This window comes from Elephas maximus, chromosome 1 (genome assembly GCF_024166365.1).
Source record: "Elephas maximus indicus isolate mEleMax1 chromosome 1, mEleMax1 primary haplotype, whole genome shotgun sequence".
In the NCBI taxonomy this organism is placed as follows: Eukaryota; Metazoa; Chordata; class Mammalia; order Proboscidea; family Elephantidae; genus Elephas; species Elephas maximus.
This window is the reverse complement of record NC_064819.1, coordinates 226644168-226664541: the sequence shown is the minus strand read 5'-3', so window position 1 is coordinate 226664541 and position 20374 is coordinate 226644168. Positions and strand designations below refer to the sequence as shown.

The 20374-nt window shown below is 43.7% G+C and overlaps 1 protein-coding gene across 1 annotated transcript in view; it reads right to left on the bottom strand.

The window, feature by feature from the left end:
• Positions 1-1604: 1604 nt before the first annotated feature.
• The window catches only part of SCAF8 (SR-related CTD associated factor 8), a 168116-nt gene continuing 149346 nt past the window's right edge, over positions 1605-20374 (bottom strand). Inside the window, exon 21 of the mRNA XM_049904389.1 lies at positions 1605-2695. The gene's annotated coding sequence lies outside the window, so the exon portion shown is untranslated. The remainder of the gene's footprint in view (positions 2696-20374) is intronic.

Genomic DNA, 20374 nt, shown 5'->3' with positions numbered 1-20374 from the left:
GTTCTGTTGTGCATAGGGTTGCTATGAGTTGGACCCAACTCGATGGCACCTAACAACAACAACGTCAAATCTATGCTGTTTATTTTTGGGGGGTGGGGTGGGAGCTAGATGGGTTGGCACACCTGTCAATTACAGACTTACAAGAAGATAGAAGGAAAAGGATCTTTTCTTATGCCCATATCAAACTTGGTAAAAGTGCCAAGCAAGGTCTAGGTTTTCTGTATAGGCTCAGGTGTTTCCAGTTTTTTTTTTTTTTTTTCCTGACTACAATATGGTGGGATGTTTAAAAGTATAAAATTATAGTGAAACCTGTGAGAGCTGGAACTCAATGGGACTGCCTTGTTTTTTCGGGTCTTGCAAGTTTCCACCTTTGACAGGATGCAGTCTTACCATTTTTCCATCACTCGTTTTAGTGGAAAATACTTTAGTTCTCCTTCTCTGACAGGTTTCGTCCTTACACAGGTTCTGGTCTTTGCAAGTTTTACTGTATATACCAACACACTGGGCAGAAAGCCAAACAAAAAGATGCAAATGAAAGGCCTATGGCTGTAGATACAATCTTCTACTTATTATATAGATTAGAATATATAATTCTATTTATTATATAGAATAGAATATCTAAACCAGTCCCTGGAGGAGGACATCCTGCTTGGTAGAGAGTCAGTGAAAAAGAAGAAGACTCTAAATGAGATGAATTGACACAGTGGCTGCCACAAAGGGCTCCGGCATAACAACGATTGTGAGGATGGCGCAGGACTGGGCAGTGTTTCATTCTGTTGTACACAGGGTTCCTATGAATCAGAACCAACTCAATGGCACCTAACCACAACAAGAGCATATAGAAAATGCATTTTTATATAATATTATATATATTTATAGAACGTATTTTTACATATTAGATCTAAATATTATATAAATTTTCTCTATATAAATATATAGCAAATATGTTATAATGTAGGAAATATAATTGAGATTCTCAGAAACTCAAGAGAACTCCAGTACAATCCTCAGGAATTATCATTAATCAGAATGCACATTCAGAAAGACCTTGCATTAAAAAATATCTCAGCCTTTCAACAAATGACAAATATAGAAAACAGCAGTAATTCAAATAAAGAGACTGAAAGGCCTGAACTATGTATTTATCTATATACACGGCAGAGGACACTGGCGTTCAGCGGTAGGATTTTTGCTTTCTATACAGGAGACCAGGTTCAATTCCCAGCCAATGCACTACATGTGACCCGTCGGTCGTTGGAAGCTTGCATGGTGCTAGGATGCTGAACAGCTTTCAGCTGAGCTTCCATACTAAGACAGACTAGGAAGAAGGGCCTGAGATCTACTTCCCAAAATCAACCAGTGAAAAACCCTGTGGATCACAAGAGTCCAATCTGCAACTGATCACGGGGACGGTGCAGGACCAGGCAGCGTTTTGTTCGGTTGCGCATGGGGTTACCATGATTGGAGCTGATTTGGCAGCAACTAACGATACATATGGCAATACAAATTGCTTAGTTACTAGACAAAGATGAACCACGGGAGATGTGCGAAGCTACAAAGCAACATAAATGACTAACAACCAAGATGAGAGTTTCAATTTTTATTATGAATGTCCAAAGTGACAGCATACTGTGAACATTTTAGGTTCTCACTGATTAAATTTCAAGAGATCACAGACTACAGCGTTCCAAGCACTTTAATTTTTGACAGAGCAAAAACAAATGAGAATGATAAAAAAATATTCTTTTAGGGTATGAAGAGCGCTCATATTTAAGTTTCTGTATTTCTTTTCCCTACAGGCATTGTGAACACTGATTATCTCCAAAACACAAATCTTGGTCTGGATACCTGCTGTGAACACTTGTAATCTCTGTCTGATGAAGAAGCTAATAATAAATGTACTTATAAAGTATGTTTAGGATGCAGTGTAATTTGCCCGTCCGTGTTACTTCCTTCCTCTCCCACTAGGCCTGTCCTCCACCACCTGGGTAAGTTGCTGCTTGTAGTAACAGGACATGAAGACTGGAGTGAAAAACCGGAAGACTATATGGAACCCTGGATTTTCTCAAAGCTTTATCATTATTATTTTTTTAATGAAAGCTTAAGACTTTCAGTGTCTGAGAGCGTCCAAGAAGATAACTAATAATGATGGATTAAAGCCACCGGTCAAGAACTACACAATCTAAGCATGGTGTGTTCAAGAAAAAAGCCTTGGTTCTCATGATCGGTAGTTTCAACAAAAGATGACTTTTTTTCTCCTGAAGGGTTTCTTTGCAATTAGTCCTTCCCGTTACTGGTACTGGATGATATTTCAGAGGGAGTTTGTTGTCACTGAGATTCCAGTCGATTCTGGTCCTGTGAAGTGCGTATCTCTTACAGATGCAATACTGTTCATCTGAGTGGATCCTCAAAAAGAACACGTATGAACTAGAAACTCATAGAGTTTGTGTTTAAAATTTATAAAATTAAACCTGCTCCAACAGGTAATACAGGGAGGCATGCCTGCAACCTCTGGATTCGATCAGAAACAATGTCTGAAAGCACAGAGCCTTCTCAGTAGGTAACGGCGGGTTCCTTTTAACGCTTCCTTAACCAAGATCCGATGTGATGCACATTAGAACTTTGAAGCGCGTCTCACTTATTTCTACAAGGCCTGGGACACAGGAAGCTGCCAGAACTTCATTCATCATCTTGCCTGTTGACAAAAGGAACAATAACTGGTCATCACTGGTCAACGGAATAACTTTTGCTAGTTTTTTTTTTTTTTTCCAAGATAATTCCTAATGAAGAGATGGTGTCAATACAACAGCAAGTGTTTCAATGTTCGATGAATTTCTGTCCTCTAAAATGCCAGGTCTTCTCCCAGTAGAGCAGGAACAACTAGAGTATGCGGTGTTCACTTCTCTCCTAAGGCCGAAATGGTTCAGGAGAGAGCCCTGTCCTGGAAGTCAGCAGACCCAGGCTCCAGATGTGATTCCATCAGTAATTAACGCAGTCACCTAGCCTTGCTAGGTTCCTTCACATTTAAACTAAGAGGACTTCAATAGATGATGTCTAAAAAGGCAGCCTTCCAACACTAATATGAACTATGGGTTCATGTGGTCCCGCTCTCATAGCTTCTTACAGAAGTATAAAACCAGGCATAACCCTATCCACCTGTGGCAAAGATTAGCTTCCTAAAATACTTGCACCTTGGGTGCCTACATCCTAGTTCAGCTTGGAGGTGAGAACCAGGTGAACTTCCAAAGAAGCCTTAAAACATTTATTAGCATCTGAGGACAATTAAAATCTCTTCTTAAATGACAATGTGATTAAGCTATCTGGGTATAAAATTCTGAAAACACATTTCCACAAGTTTCCATATGTTTCACTGATTTCATATCTAAGAAGCATCATTTTTTGGTACTTGTAGGTTTTTTCAAATTAAGAAATAATTACATAAAAGCTGAAAAAATACACAAATAAGCACAATAACACGGAAGCATTCTATAAGGACCTACTTACTACCCACCTACTTATATAATTCAACTAGTTGAACTAGTTTAAGTAACTATGTCAAATAACTTGCCCATGATACACATCTGGTATGCACAGATTGGATCTAGACATAGGAAGTCTGACTCCAAAACTGATGCTTTTAACCACTAGGCTAAACTCCCTACTGTGCCTTCCTAAAATGACAACGTATGAAGACTGGAAAATTAATGCAACTTGCACAGCTGCTGAAGGTACAACCAAGAATTAAGTTAAATTTTCGGAAATTCTGGTCAATTAGTTCCCATTAGTAATAAAATAATAAAAAACTCAACAACAACAAAAAAAAAACAAAAACAAAACCCACTGCCATCGAGTTGATTCCAACTCATAGCGACCCTGTAGCACAGAGAATTGCCCCATAGGATTTCCAAGGCTGTGATCTTTCCAGAAGCAGACTCCCACATCTTTCTTCCGTGAAGCAAGTGGTGGGATTGAACTGCCAAGCCTTGGGTTAGCAGCCGAGCCCTTAACCACTGCGCCACCAGGGCTCCTCAATAAAATAAGCTTCAGTACTCGATAGACTGGATTTAGCAACTTGGCTTTAAGCTTTATGCCTATGTGGCTGGTAAAACTTAGATGGTGATACCAAAATAACCATTTATATATAATAAGTTTATGTTATGCTATATTCTGCTCTGCTATACTACGTATGTTACATTATACTATATATTTTTAAGGCATCCTGGCTGTCACGGGTGACAAGAAAAATGGCTGATCAATGTTTTCCATCTTTCCACTGTGATTTTGTCGTAAAGGTAGATACAACCTTTGCAGAGTATATGAATGAGCCACATAAAACGGGCACCAAGATATCATTACTTCGGATTGTTCTAAGCATTTTGGCTAATGAATTTATCCTTCAAATGTTGACTTAAAAACTACCCAAGAAACAAAAAGACAATGAAGATAAGCTCAGTCATGTGCCTCTGGAGAGCTACAACACTAAAGTTAGAGTCATTGTCTTAATCTAAAATAAGATTGGCCAGACTGTAACAGAATAGGGCTGTTGTCCATGGCAAATCAGCAGGGGTTTGTGGAAAGGCAGAGAGACCACAATGGGAGAAAAAAGAAGAAAAAAGACACAGATTCACTCAAATTATGGAGTGGGGACAGGCAAGGAAGAGCTGTACACATGTGCACACAAACTAACACAGACTAAATCCGTGTGCTTCCTGGTTGCCAAGTAAGAGAAATACATGTTTCTGTCTTGACAAATGAACTTAAAACAAACAAAAAGTAAAATTAAAAAATGGAATTAAGTATTGTTATGGCTGTAACTTTCTGGGACATAGGGAGCCCTGGTGGCATCGTGGTTAAGAATTGTGCTGCTACCCGAGAAGTCGGCAGTTCAAATCCACCAGCCGCTCCTTGAAGCCCATGGGGTTAGTTCTACTCTGCCCTGTAGGGTCACTATGAGTTGGAATTGGTGTTCTGGTTCCCAGAATAATTTAGTGTATATAGTAAGTGCCTGGCAAAATGGCTATAAGTGCAGGTAAAAGTATCCATCCCTGTCAAAGGCATATTAAAAAGTAATTATCACATACTCCCACAAGTAACAATACAGAGACATGGAGATACAGTAATTATCAAATACTCCCACAAGTAACAATACAGAGACATGGAGATACAGTAATTATCAAATACTCCCACAAGTAACAATACAGAGACATGGAGATATAGCTCACGACAGCTTACACCGGAAGAGTGCATTAGTTCCCTGGGTGGTACAAGCAGTTAACATGCTTGGCTGCTAACTGAAAGGCTGCAGGCTCAAGTTTACCCAAAGAGAGGTGCTCATAAGAATGGCCTGGTGATCTATTTCCAGTGAAAAATCAGCTATTGAAAACCGTACGAAGCACAGTCCTAGTCTGACACACATGGGGTCACCATGAGTCAGGATCAACGCCACAGCGACTGGTTTACTGATTGAGCTTACAAAGTCCTCTCACATTTAAGAGCTCTCTAATGATTTTAGTAGACTTCACCGATGCCTGAGCAGACAAGATTTGGGGGTTGAAGTGACAATCTGCCTGGCATTACACAGGAAAGCAAGTCATAGAGTGTGAACTAGAACCAGGTCTTCCAACTCCTAAGCCAGTTTGTTGTCTTCTCTACCTGCTGTTTCTTGCTGGCAACATTGAGTATTGATTGATTAATTCATTATTGATTGGTTATTATTCATCTGTCCCACACAGTTTTGTTACTATTAGTCCTCATATATTAAGTGCCTGATAAAGAGTACCTCCAGTTCTCACAACCCTGCAATACAGACATATATGTCTGCACAAAGAAAGAAACCGAATTTTGGAGAAGTAGCTTGCCCAGTGTCACATGGCAAACAGCACAGCTGGAATTATTAGCTTTAAATTCAAAGTGCCTATTCTTTCCATTGTGTGCACTGTTTTGGTGTAAGCTGGACCACTAAGGAGAAGCTGCTTCTACAGATGGTATGGAGCCCCGCCTTTAGGCATCAAACCCAACATGACCTTTTGCCTCTAAAGCCTCATCATAAGCAAAGACCCCCGGCTGCTCCAGGGACCTGTACAGACGGGAAATGGTAGACAGGTAGGCTTATTCAAAATCTCCACTGACGCTGGAGTGTGGTTGTGAGGAACACAGTCTCCCTAAATTGGGGACCACACTTTTTTGGCAGTTCCCAGTGTGCCTCATAATCCCCCATAATATTGGCAGTAATTTCACTAAATGTAGATTAAACCAAACCAAAAACCAAACCTGTTGCCATCAAGTCAATTCTGACTCATGGCAATTCCATGCACTACGGAACAGAACTGCCCCACAGGGTCTTCTTGGCTGTAATATTTACGAAGCAGATGGCCAGCCTTTCTTCTGCGGTACCGCTGAGTGGGTTTGAACCACCAACCTTTTGCTAAGTAGTCGAGTGCAAACTCTTTGCACCACCGAGGGACCTAAATGCAGATTACGAGGCCAAAAATCCCACTTTTCAGTGAGAACATGGTACAAAGGATGGGACTTTAAAAAAAAATAAATCTGAGAAGCAGCAATGCCTAGAAGCGGAAGTAACACTTCAACAGTAACTGAGAAAGTACTGAAGGTGTTTTCTGCAGCGCAAGTTGCCATAAATGATGTACGTGCTGCAACTATCCTTAATTTTGAAATACACAGTGATAGTTATTCTTTGATAAAATGGGCACAATTCTGGCAAATCAACAAGAAGGTGCTCCTTCTACAGTTGCGCCTGTGGGGAGTCTCCTACGTCCCAGTATTTCCATACATGCCTCACTTAACCGACACTCACAGCTCCACAATGTAGATGAATTCATTAACTCCACACTACAGATGAGAAAACTGAAGTTCAAAGAGGTTAAACAATGTAGCCAAGATCACACAGCTAGCTATTAAGTGGCAGAGACTGAACGTCCAGCCAAATGTGCCTGGTCCTTGTTGCAAACAGTTTGTTCTTGGATGCTAACCAAAAGGTCGGCAGTTCGAAACCACCCAGCCTAGCAACCCGCTTCTGTAAAGATTACAGCCAAGAAGACCATATGGAGCAGCTCTACTCTGCAACATATTGGGTCGCCATGAATCATGCTTGGTAAAGTAGAGGGCCAGTGAAAAAGAACCTCAACAAGATGGATTGCCACAGTGGCTGCAACAATGGGCTCAGGCATAACACCAATTGCGAGGATGGCACAGGACCGGGCAGTGTTTCATTCTGTTGCTATGAGTTGGAACCAACTCGGCGGCACCCAGCAACAACAACAACATGAATCAGAATCGACTCGACTGCAACAGGTTTGGTTTTTTGGTTCCTGACCCCAAATTGTGTGCCTTTCCACTCCAGGCTGCTTCCCTCTGGACACCTGAAGAAGCAGACATCTGAGTCACCATCCCATAGCAGGGTCCCCCAGTGCTGCTTCTTGATGAGGCCAGGGGCCATGATTACAGGAGAGGTCCCAGTGCTTGCAGAGAGCTACTCCTTTCTTACCAGTAGAAACCGAGCTACATAAGGAGCAGCCAGGTTCCAAGTCAATGATATGGGGTCGCCGAAGAGGAATGGGGTAAGGAAGAGACAGAGAGGCCTCCTCAGAGGAATGGCCACAGGTGGGTCAGCTGCATGGAGAAACACAAGTGAAGTTAGCTTCTGTTACAATGCTACAGACAAAGGCTTCTATGGTCTATCTGGCATTGTTTCCCCTTAAGTAAATGTGTTTTGGTTTGCGAATAACCTATTAAATTAGCAGGCAGCAAACTGTACAACAACAACAAAGTGTGCACAGTCCATGGTGCCATTTCTAAATTACAGGTTAAAAAGAGAGGGCAGGGAGAGCAACAAGGGGGCAGAATCTGCCAAGAGGCTCTGATCCCTTTTTAATTAATCTACATCGTTTGCCCCCTTTTCCCCCTGCAAAACTTCTACCAGAGCTGCAGAAGCCAGCAAAGCTGCCTGACTGGAATTCTGACTTCCTCACCTCCCCATTCTCTAGAAAAGGAGAAGGCACGGGGTAAGGAAGCCAGGGGCCAGAAAATCTACAAACGATGTGATTTGTTCTAGCACTAAGGACACTGGATTAACAACCAGTGAACCTGTGAGCTAAATAAGGAAAGTGCTGGAGCAGTGCCTAAGAAACGAGTATGGACATGGTCCTCTCAAAAGACTCTCAGATCACCCGAGCCTCAGACAGCCTGCCCTGCCACATGGGAAGGAAGGTGCCAATGTTGCTCACGGATGCCAGGTTCCGGTCTGTGGGCCCAGCCAGCCCGTGTGGTCAGCCCATATGGAGTGGGATGACTGGCACAGACCGGAAAGCATCAGTGTGTGCAGATTCATTCTAACATAATTTGCTCAATGTTTGATTGTTCTGTGGTTAAAAACCTACTTAAAATGTGCGGAGCTAAGTCCCATTAGATTAGAGCAATATGAAGTCACGTCTTTCCAAGCGCCGAGTGTAAGAATAATTAAACTAAAATAAAGACAATCATTTCCTATTACGGAAGTTTATCTCTATGATGGGGGATAGCTAGGGCTCCTCTCTGAAGCTGAGACCACATTTCCTGCATCATATGTTTTATACATACATGGTTAGCGTGTACAGTCTCTGAGACTCCTCAAAGACGCTACTTCATTCCAACATGAGAGAAAGAGGGGTTGTAGTAGAACTAAACAGCCTTAGGAATTGCAGGGTACAAAATCCATTTTAAACATTAGAAATCTGAAGCCGAGAGGTTTAGCACTTGCCCACAGTCACACAAAGACTTAGAATCGAGATGCTCTGAAGCTTGGTCCTGCGATGTCCCTTATTCATTTAATTCAAATATCTCAGATATTATATCCTGCGAAAATAGGCCAGTTGACACGAATGGTCCAGACATAATACAGGCTTTGGGGCCGTAACAGACTGAGCTATTTCCCTAGCTGTGAGCTGGTAGGAAACCCTGGTGGCATAGTGGTTAAGTGCTAAGGCTGCTAACTAAAGGGCCAGCAGTTTGAATCTTCCGGGCGCTCCTTGGAAACTCTATGAGGGCAGTTCTACCCTGTCATATAGCGTCGCTATGAGTCGGAATTGACTTGACAGCACTGGGTTTGGTTTGGTTTTTTTTTGGTTAGCTGGTAGGAGGGGGTGTCCCTCTGGATCCTGGATCACAGGGTCTCAGAGCTGACGGAACCCCCCTACCCGCCCAGCAAGCTCATTGTAAGAGGCAGTGCAGCACTCGGAATACTAGTGTGGACTCGGGAATCAGCTGCCCTGGGGTTGCATCTCTGGTTTTGCTGTTTATTAGGTGTGCATACCTTGGACAAGTTACTTAGCCATCCTGAGCTGTGCCTTCAATGCTACAGTGGAGATCAGTACCCACCCCAAGGATAACTGTGGGGATTAAATGAGAGGCTGTATGGGAAGTGCCTGTCACGGAGCTGGCAGGAAGGTAGCAATTCTTCCTTCTGCCTCCATGTCCTCAGGCAGTCCTGGGGACGGAAGGGAGGAGTAGAGACACCTGTCAATGCTTGCAGCTCTAGAAGAAATGCTGAGGTCTGCTGTTTCCTCTGCCTGGAACACTCTTGTCTCCCCTCTGCCTCTGTGCTTCGTCAGCCATCAAAACATTCCACTAAATGGCTGCTTCTCTGTATGGCCTTCCCAGTGGCGCGGCTGCCTCGTCCCAGCCTCCCTTGGGCCTCACCTCTGGGACAGCCCTGTTCATATCACTATCGTTTCTGTCCTTTCCTTTACTATGAGTGCCTCTGGGACTAATCGAAAAAAAAATGAATAGAAGAGGCTTCAACCCTCACCTTCCACATGGACCACGGTGTCAGTGATTCTACTCACCACATACTCTAGGCCACCTAGCCGTCAGACAGTGAGCAGACTTGTCTTCTCCATGCTCCCCCTTGTCCCTGATTACCAAGCAAACCTCCTTCCTGCTCCATCTCCCAGCACTCTCTCTCTTAGCCAGTCCTACTCGGAGAAGAGAATAATCACCACAAGCAACCAGGAATCAGGACACCTATATTTTAGAGTCAAAACTCATGCCCTTGATGGGGTACAAGAAGAAAAAAAAAGCATTTCTGTTAACGACTCATAGGAAGCCATACCCCTGCTATGTCACACTGTGAAAATTAGTTCTGGCTACAAACTACAAACGACTTGACAATTCTGCAAGGGCCCCTGAACTTAGGCTGAGTGGTAAGAAAAGAAAACAGAAAGAGAAAGAGGAAAAGAATGGGTTATCCAGCAGACTGCCATGTTGACATGGATGGGAAACTAGACTGCAGGCTCCAATAGAGCAAAGTCAAAGTCTGTCTTCATGGTGTGAGATCCTTGCTCCTGGCAGGGCACTTCTTAATGGAAGGTCAAGGTTGAAAGAAGGGCTGACTGAATGAAAGAGAAATAGCAGTAAGTAGCCATCCTGAAAGGCTAAAAGTCTACGAGCTAAATCCTTCCTCATTTTAGACCACTTGTAGAGAACAGCCCTATGATGTTCAGGCAGTTGGTCTTGAGTGCTTTGGGGCCTTTAGGCTCAAAGCTGATGCGAAGTGCTAATGAATTTTACATGAGAACTTGCTTTAGACAGCTCTCCTTCTAGTTTAAAGGTTAAAAGGGTTGACTTTGGGTCTCCAAGACAGATACGTTAAGATTAGTAAGTGGCAGGTCACATGATGGATCACACTCATCGTTAAATTGGTCATGTTCAAATGTCAGTTAGCAGGATGGATACTGCCCCTCCCCCAGGCTCGAGAGAAAGCTATCGATATTTCCTTTAGTAGACATGAACCCACCAGATAAACAATTTTAATAATTTGTAAGTTTGCTTTAAAAGACTTTTAATATTTCTTACGGAGGCGCCATCTTTACGCATAAAGTATGTGCCAGAAACATAGTAAACCAAAAACCAAACTCGTTGCCACGGAGTCAATTCCAACTCATAGTAACCCTATAGGACAGAGTAAACTGCCCCACAGGGCTTCCAAGGAGAACCTGGTGGATTTGAACTGCTGACCTTTTGGCTTGCTGCCATAGCTCTTAACCACTACACCACCACGGTTTCCAGAAACATAGTACATTAACTAAATCCTTTTTTTTTTTTTTTTTTTTAATGTACTGGAAGAAGTTGGTGTTTAAAGAAATCCTATTGTTCACCTTTTTGTAGGCAGGAGAACCTTTTGAAAAATGAACAATCATTCATTTTTGAAAAATTTCCATTTTCATGTATCCAGTTTGCGTAAAGCAATGCAATCTGGTGTTCTCAGCTGTTGTCACAATTGAACTGGAGAGACTATATGGCCGCCCAGTTGAGCAGATGCTGTTTTTTTTGTTTTTCCTCTAATAGCTGCAAGAACTACTTTGCCAACTGAATCAGTGGCAGAGAACAGACGTGATTTAGTCAGGGAAATGACAGGCCATTTACTCCTCTTTAACGCCAGAAAGCACAGCCTGAGAGGAGGGTGACTGCTGGAGCTCCCAGGACAGGGACACTCAGTCACAGCTCCGTGAGGCCCGGCCAGGCCCTAGGCTGGAGGGGACAGGCAGCCAGGAAATGCTCCTCACAGACCCGACGGGTTGAGCTATAGGCTGCTGCCCCTGTGGGGACTGGGTTAGGCAGCCCTCAGATGGTTAGTCTGTCAGCATGCTCCACCTCCTTACCTAAAACCCAAAACCAAACCCGTAGCCGTAGAGTAGAAATGCCCCATAGGGTTTCCAAGGAGCACCTGGTGGATTCAAACTGCCGACCCTTTGGTTAGCAGCCAAGCTCTTAACCACTACACCACCAGGGCTGAATGAGTATTGAAATGGGAACTGGTTGATTAAGAGAGCTACCAGAAGATAAGGGAGTAAAATTCAAAGAAAAAAGAGACTACTCCTCACGCAGGTAAGTCTGCAGGAAGAAGCATGACTGGTAAATGCTTTCGTGCCTGTTTAGCTAAGCTAGCTGAGCCGTGTGCGTTTTCATTTGACATGGTCTTTCTCTCACGTGCCCATAAAATGACTAGACAAGAACTAGGGCCTGACATTCACAAAGGTGACACAATTTAGTATTAGTAAACGCAATAATTAGGGTTATCTTAGATTTAGGAGTCCCTGGGTGGTCCAAATGGTTCATGCTCTCTCAGCTGTCAACTGAAAGGTTCAAGTTCACCCAGAGGCACCTCGGAAGAAAGGCTTGGCAATCTGCTTCCCAAAAATCAGCTATTGAAATTCCTGTGAGCACCTGGGATCACCATGAGTCGGAGTTGACTTAACGGCAACTGGTAGTGGATTGCAATCGGTACTGGTTTCACTTAAAAGCACAGAACAGGAAGGATTCCCTTGAGGCTCCTGCCATCTGTAACCCGACCATCATCCAGCCTGCGGGTTAGTCAAGGTCTCCTCGGTTCATCAGTTATTATTGTCAGGGAGAAACACTGTACTTGAATTGCGTGTTTTCAGGAAGGCACCGTGTCGTGTCTTATTTTAACAAACTCACAGAGATCTTCAAGCATGATCCAAATTAAAGAACCACTAACAGATATTCTTTTTCTACAATACAGCACCACCTCAGGGACATTGGTCTTGGGGAGATCCAAAGGCACGGAATGGAGCCTGATTTTTTAATGGGTGGCTTTCCATAACTGTATTTCTCAGAAGCCTTGGCCAGGCTTAGGATAAGAAAACCTCTTCACTTGCACAGTCATTTGAGAGCTGATGTGTGCTGCATCTGTCCCCCGAACCCGATCGCCCCACATGCTCAAGAGGGCAGGGAGCAGGATCATTCCAGGAACACATCTCAGATTCCCTTGGGCATGGTGCCTGCATCTCACCCAGCTGTCCAGAGCCCCGCGCCTTTGGCAGAAAACCTTAGACCTACGTGAGGGACACTTTTCAGATGTCAGTGAACCTCTCATTACAGATTCCATTATAGGATATAAGTTCCTCCTTGAGACAGGTACGCAGGGACAAGTGGAGACATGGATGACAGGCAACCAACTGGACTGACTTACCAACAAAGTGACATGTGCCCCCCGACCCCCTGCAGTCAGGGCTATTCAAATTTGTGCCTTTAGCAAAACTTCAGACTATGACACACCATGAATTGTTTTGGGAGAGCTGAACTCACATGTGTTAGAACCAGGAATGTCAAGAAACTCAACGTTAGTTTTCAGATATTAGAGTCTGATACTTTAACATATGAATGCAGAGCATCCAGGGAAGGAGCTAGGTCAGCTGGTCCCCCCATATGCACCTGCCCTACAGCTTCTGAGATGGGGTTTGTAGGTCCCCGATCTAACATTACAACTTCTGTGTTTCCCTCCATTTCTAAAATGATTTTAAGTACAGTCAACAAATTCATTCAAATTCGGGGCTACTGCAAATAACATGCTTGGCTGCTAACCAAAAGGTTGTAAGTCCGCGTTCACCCACAGGTACCTCAGAAGAAAGGCCTGGCAATCTACTTCTGAAAAATCAGCCACTGAAAGCCCTATGAAGCACAGTTCTGTTCTGACACACAGGGGGTCACCATGAGTCGGAATCAACTCGATGACAACTGGTTTGTTTTGTTTTTTTACAAATGCAGCCTACCCCTGGGATTCCCTAAGATGAAACCACATTCTTGTGAACTCAGGGGACTTCTCCTTCCTTGAAGTCTAACGGCCTGCAAGGCTTCTTCCTGCCTTTTAGAAACCAGATCCTTATCAACATCAAGTGTCACATTTTGGGAACCTGAAGTCCTTCCCTGAAATGATAAATGTTCCTTACTGTAGGAAAACTCGATCCAGTTTACAAACAATAATTCAAGATGAGATCCCCCTTCTATTCCGGGTTAGGTGTTGTAAAAATGTCAGGAACACAAGTCGATTCTAAATAACCTTTCTCTCTTTCAATCTCCCCCTCTCTTCCTCCATCACCCATGCAGGGAGAAAAAGGCCACAAAATACCCCAAGTTGTAAGTACATTCATATACGATTGATACGTAAACGAGCTCCCTTGCGGCCAGTGTAAGGACTGCGTCCCACCCAGCATGCTGCCTGGCCAGGGCCACACAGAGGGCCAGGAAGCAAGGGTAAATCACAGGTAAGGCCAGGGCTAGGTGCTCGTGGCTTAAGTGGCTTCGCTGGAAGATAGAAGAACTAAGATGAAAACACATTCCAACATTGTCCCAGGACAATGTGAGTACAGCCCTGACTGCAATTACTTAAAAGAGAATATCACACAAAAAAATGATGTCCACTGTGAGACACAGCCAACTTGCAAAAGCATTCAATTCAGCTGCCTTTTTACATCCTCGAAAAAAAACTGCTACTAAGTTTTCCAACCACCTACCATTACACAGAGCCAAAAGCCTGTGACCTCTCTGCAGTGTCAAAGAAAATATTTCTGGCTATTTGGACAATTTTACTCTTAACTATTGAAGTTTTTCCTTAAATTGCACCTTGAATTGGTGAGCCTTTGTCAGTCGTGTGCAAGGGAACCAAAATCTGACTGTAAGAATATCATGGCAAGGAGGAGCAATGGAGACTAACGATGGCTTTGCCTCACCCACGTGGGAGGCACGAGGCCGGGCTCTGCCGCTGGCAACCTCCCAACCTTCCAGCAGTGATTATTAACCTCATTTTACAAACCAGGACATGGGCTCATTGAAGTAATCTCTTTAATTCATACTGCTAGTGGGAGGTGGATGGGGACAGTGGCGGGTGGTTCAGTGGTCTAATTCTTACTTTCCATGCAGGAGACCCGGGTTCGTTTCCCAGCCAATGAACCTCATGCAGAGCCACCACCAGTCTGTCAGTGGGGGCTTGTGTGTTGCTATAATGCTGAACAGACTAAGACAGACTAGGAAGAAAGGCCTGGTGATCTACTTCCAAAAATCAGCCAGTGAGAACCCGACGACCACAACAATCCTATCCGCAACCGATCACGCGGATAAGCACAGGACCGGACAGCACTTGGTTCTGTCGTGTATGGGTTACCACGAGTCGGGGCCGGCTCTGCAGCAGCCAACAACGGCAGCACAAAGTGCAGCCAACATTTGAACCCGAAGTCTACGCTCTTTTATGGTGATGTTTCCTCAGCAGAAGACTGCATTCCACCTTCAACAGGGGTCTCCATCCCAGTGTGGCTGCTGATTAATTAATTGGTGCACGTCGAGGGGGAGGAAACATCTTGGAGGGTGTAAGATGAACTCATCCTGCCAAAGTCCTCTCCTACATCCATGACTCACTGTTGGGTTTGAGCTGCTAGTAGAGCTATGGAAGGAAAGTGTCTTGAGTGGGCCTGAAAAAAAAAAAAGGCCTAGTTGCCAAAAATTTTGTGAGAGCTTGTAACTCTCTTTCTCTCTGAAATTACGACAAGCCATATATTCCTCACTTTCTATCACTTACTTTTTGGAACATCTCCCAGAATACTTAAGAGAGTGTCACTTTGGAAAATGTGTACAAAGTTTACATAGTAGTAGCTCTACCCACACCAAGCACCACAGAACAAATAAGGTCACAGAGCACAGAGGAGTGACACAGGGAACAAGGCCATCTGCTGTCAGCATCAGCAGTAATAAAGACAAACTAGGGGGTCCCAGCCGACAGGAAGACAGGCATTCACATACCTCTACTTGGTTTGCATTATACTCAAGCTAATGCATGACCCTGCTTCAGGAATCTCGAAAGTGTTGACAACAAATACTCAAATGCAACCAAAGGCCTGAAATAAATATTTGTATCTATTCATTTATTTCTTATTTTAAGAAAAAGAAGTGAATCTGAAGCTACAATTTAGATGTGGTAGCATGTTAGGGTTTGTCTTTTTAAAAATTTTATAACTGTCCTCAATTATACTTCAAAGTAATATTTTAAAAGTTACCTCAGTGGATATTATAGTATATTCTTTATTTTGAGTTTACTTCCACCATGGCTGAGGCTGCTAATATCTCTCTGACGGCCTCTGCAATTACAGCTAAATAACATCTAAAAATTTGGCGGTGAACATAAACTAGAGGTCTTTTGTCTTTTCAAAGCTATTTAGATGGCTTTTTTTTTTTTTTTTTGTCAGGGGAATCAGATAGGTTCCAGTTCTGTCTCACTGCATGCAAAAATGACCCTGTCTAGCCACTGTCAGCAATATATATGGTTTGAGTTGTCTTTCTAAGTAGCGACATGAGCTTTTACTGAGCCATCTATATCCTTCTAGAAAGGTCTTCCTTGGGGGTCGAGATATTTTTTCTCTTGCAAAGAAAGTAACACATCTCTTAGTGAAATAAAATTCACAATCCCCATTTTTCAGCTGGATGTTCTAACCCACTCATTCCTAACTTGAAGTCAGTCTGCACTGTACCGATATACCAGTCGGCTGAGAGGGATGTCTCAAGTCATTTGTGAAGTGGTTACAAGAATAAAGTCCACATCTGCAAATGATTTGTTTTAAATTATAAACTAGAAAGGACTCAAGGCCATCCTCTTCACAGTCCTTCTAACTTATGTTCAACATGTTTTCTGGAGGGGGAGGAATAGGGGAGGAGCTGGGGGGATGCACTGCACACCTGAGCACCATTCTTCTTGGGCGCTGCAGTGGAAGAAGGTTCTGAACAAACCAGGGCTCTAAGCAGAGGCTACAGAGCAGAGGCCAGGCTGGCACTGGAGCTCATGTTTATTTTAGGAAAACTGCAGAGAACATAGAAACGTCTAACATATGGCAAATTAATGTATATTGAGGAGTGATGGGGTACAGTTGCCAGATTTTGCCAATAAAAACATACAAATAATAATTCAGTATAAATAGGTCTCAAATATTGCAGGGAGCATACTAATACTAAAAATTTGTTGTGTATCCTCAATTCAGTTTTAATTGGGTGTCCTTTTATTTGACCTGGCAACCCAACTAGGGGTTGAGTGAGTGGGTACCTCAGGGATACCCAGCTAGTATAATAACAGGTTATGTTCATTTCCAGAGCAAGAAGGTACTCCAGAGCTGAAGATATTCTTCAGTTATCCCTCACCTCTTAACCTCCACTGTAAAAATACTCCCCTTAAGAGTTCTCTCCTTTTTTCTCTCAGATAATTATTGAAAGCTTACCACATGCCTGGGATTATTCTGGGAGCTGGAGACAGAGAGGGGAACAAAACCTAGCCTCTGCCCTGTGGGACAGAGAGGGACAGAACTAAATACACGTAGTCCTCACGACATATTCACGTTACAAGGAACCACACTTACGACCACCTTTTTTTTTTTTTTTTGGACATCTTATTGTTAGTAATATGCATTACATACGAATGTTGCAGTGTGTAATTTGCTGATGTTATCATCTCATGCCAACCCCCAAAGACAGTAAAGATTGGATTTACAAAGATACTGGTAATAAAAAGCAATAATAATGACAGTTAAAAAAAAAAAAAGAGGTATTTGACTTACATTAGAACTAACTTAGGACAGAGTCATGGGAACGGAGCCCTGTCATAAGTGGGAGCTACCTGTAAACAAATGACAGAAGTAGGCAATAAGGAGAAACACAGTAGGGTGGAAGACAGGGATGGGGCTTGGGATGGGCACTGCTCTAGACAGGGTGCTTTTTAAGACCGTCTCTAAATTAAGACAGAGAAAGTGTGAGAGCATGGAGAGTGGAAAAAAGCAAGAGGGTATTTGTGAGAAACACTGCGAATGAGAGAGTGAGTGTGTGTGAGAGAGAGTGAGTGAGTGAGAGAGAGAGAGAGAGGGAGGCGAAGAGAGACATGCAGAGAGAGAGCACCAGACATCCAGAAAACAAAGCACTCAGGAGCCATTTGGTGCAGAAAACAAAGAGCCTCCAGGCCAACCCTGTAGCACATGGAACGAGCACCCCAGGCAATGAGGACAGCCTCCTCCGTTTAAGAAAGCCTGAGCATCTACAGTGGATTTTAGAGTCAACAGTACCACTGCTCACGTACTGGGTTAAGAGGGTAAACCTGTGATCTGGAGAACTCCCTCAGCACTTCCATTGTGGGTCATCTCCTGGCCCAGGGGGAGGAGGAAGTGGGAACACCGACAATCAATACTTCCCATCAGAGCCCCTAGTGGACTGTGGTCTCTACCTGGGGATGTGCCAAAAACCAAGTTGCCATGGCTCTTGTAACCCTTCCTCTGTTCACAAGGACAATACCTGCCCTCAGGTTATGGACATGCAGTCCTGATCAGAACCAGGCACCCTGCCGTTGTTTATCACCCACAGGTAGGGATGCGGCCTTGGGCTTGCACCTAGAGTTCTCAGGAAGGGCTTCCCTTTTAAATTTACAAAAATAAATGAGTTTTACAAAAACTTCAAAATATGTTAAAAATGTCTGCCTTTGACCACCTGCGTATCTGAAACAATTTTTTTTTTTTTTTAAGATTTAAGAAAACCCAGCTCACTTTAACCTCTAAGAATGTGCTCTGCTCTTTGGCGCCCAGAACACAGACGCACTTTAGGCCTTGCTGGTTCACTGAGCCTCTCTCTCAGGGGGGGCCTTCACTGCAACCAAGTTCCTTCCTGAAGGACAATAATGGGTCTCATGGAATAAAATCCAAAAGCCAAATCCACTGCCATCAAGTCTATGCCAATTCATGGCCACTCCATGTATTACAAAGTAGAACTGCTCCACAGGGTTTTCTTGGCTGCAGTCTTTACAGAAGCAGATTGCCAGGCCTTTCTTCCATGGTGCCACTGGGTGGTTTGAACCGCCAGCCTTTCTGTTAGCAGCTGATTGCGAACTGCTTGTGCCACCCAGGGACCTGTCTCACGGAATAAACCAGGCTGAAATTGGTGATGCCCTATTCAACCAAGATAGTCTAAACTTTTCCATTTTGAATCATACCCCTAACAAGCAGGAAATAATCCCAAATCACACATTTTTTACAGCAACAATTCTGAAGTCGCCTCTGATGCCCTGGGTAACAACTTCGACATGAAAGTATAGAAGATAGGATTAGCCCACAGAATCTCAGGTCCATCTAGACCTTGGATCCCCGAGTCATCTTTGTGACTTCTCTGAAAGGCGCCTTCATCCAACCAGTCTCTCCAGTGCCAGGGCCTTGCTCCCAATTTCAGTTCCAATTACTAGGAAGCCTGAATCCATGCCCTCCGGAGTTATAAAGGATATTAATCTAATGCCATAGACCCCGAGCCTTCAATTTCACTGCACTTATTTTAAGACAAAACCAGAAAAACCAGCTACCGTTGGGTCAATTTCAACTCATGGCGACCCCATGTGGGTCAGAGTAGAACTGTACTCCACAGGGTTTTCAATGACCTTTCTTCTGAGGTGCTTCTGGGGGGACTCGAATCTTTCAGTTGGCAGCCGAGGGTATTAACCATTTGTATCACCTAGGGGCTCCTATTTTAGATGACAGTGATCATAAAAGTCCTCAAGTGTACTCCAGGGTAAGCACATTCATTTCTTATTTGACATACACATTCCCTAAAACTCTAGGTCATTCTCCAACGGACACACTCAAAATCTGTCCCCAATGCATGGAAACTGAAACTGCCTGAAAACTTCAGATGTGGTCTGACTTGTGTGGAGCAGAATAAAATTGTCAAGGGTGGTCACCCGTCTCAGCTTGGACCATATTCTTCCACTAACAAGTCCCTGGAGGGCTGTGCTAGTCTGTACCATCTCTAAAACCTCTCCTTCTTCCCCAGGGGCTATGATTAACAAGCATCGGCTCATCCCACTCTTAGAACAATTGGTTTTTGGGGACCCAGGTAGAGAAGTCACCCATTATTTTTAGTTCCTTCTTCTACCTTCATGTTGTTATAGACTTAATTAGCGTGCGTAATATCCATTTCCTCTTTCAAGTCAGTCAGAAATAAGTTGGAGAGGGCAGGTCTGAGGTTAGGAATCTTTGTCTCATTCCAGTCCCTTTAAATGGGCCTGTGATATGTGGCAAGAGTATACTGAGAATGAAAAAAAGCAATGACGCCTTCTATTGCCCCATGTGGCAGCCCTGTTCCTCCTTGCTCTCAGCGCTCCTCGCCCCTTGCTCCCCCCATTTTGACTTTGTGTCTTTCCATGCTCCTTCTTCATCCACTTGGGCTTGTTTTCCTCCCTCTGACCTCGGCCATGGCTTCAGACCTCTGCCCCACTACTCTCAAGCAATGGCTAGGTAACGGCTGTCGCCTGTGTCCACCATGAGGATACTGAGGGGCACCCTTCTGGTGCCATCACTATGGGCTGATGCTGGCCCATTCATCAGGACTTTGACTAGGGCCGTGAGTGCTCTGCCATCCAGACCCTATTTCTCCAACCTTTTCACAAAGAAATTCAGTGACTTTCTGAAATACCTCACTGAAATCCTGAGAGACAGCCTCGACAACATATTTCTCATTCATGAGTCAAATAACCCTACTGAAAAGCAGCAATCATTTTTCTGGTGGGAATTGTTCT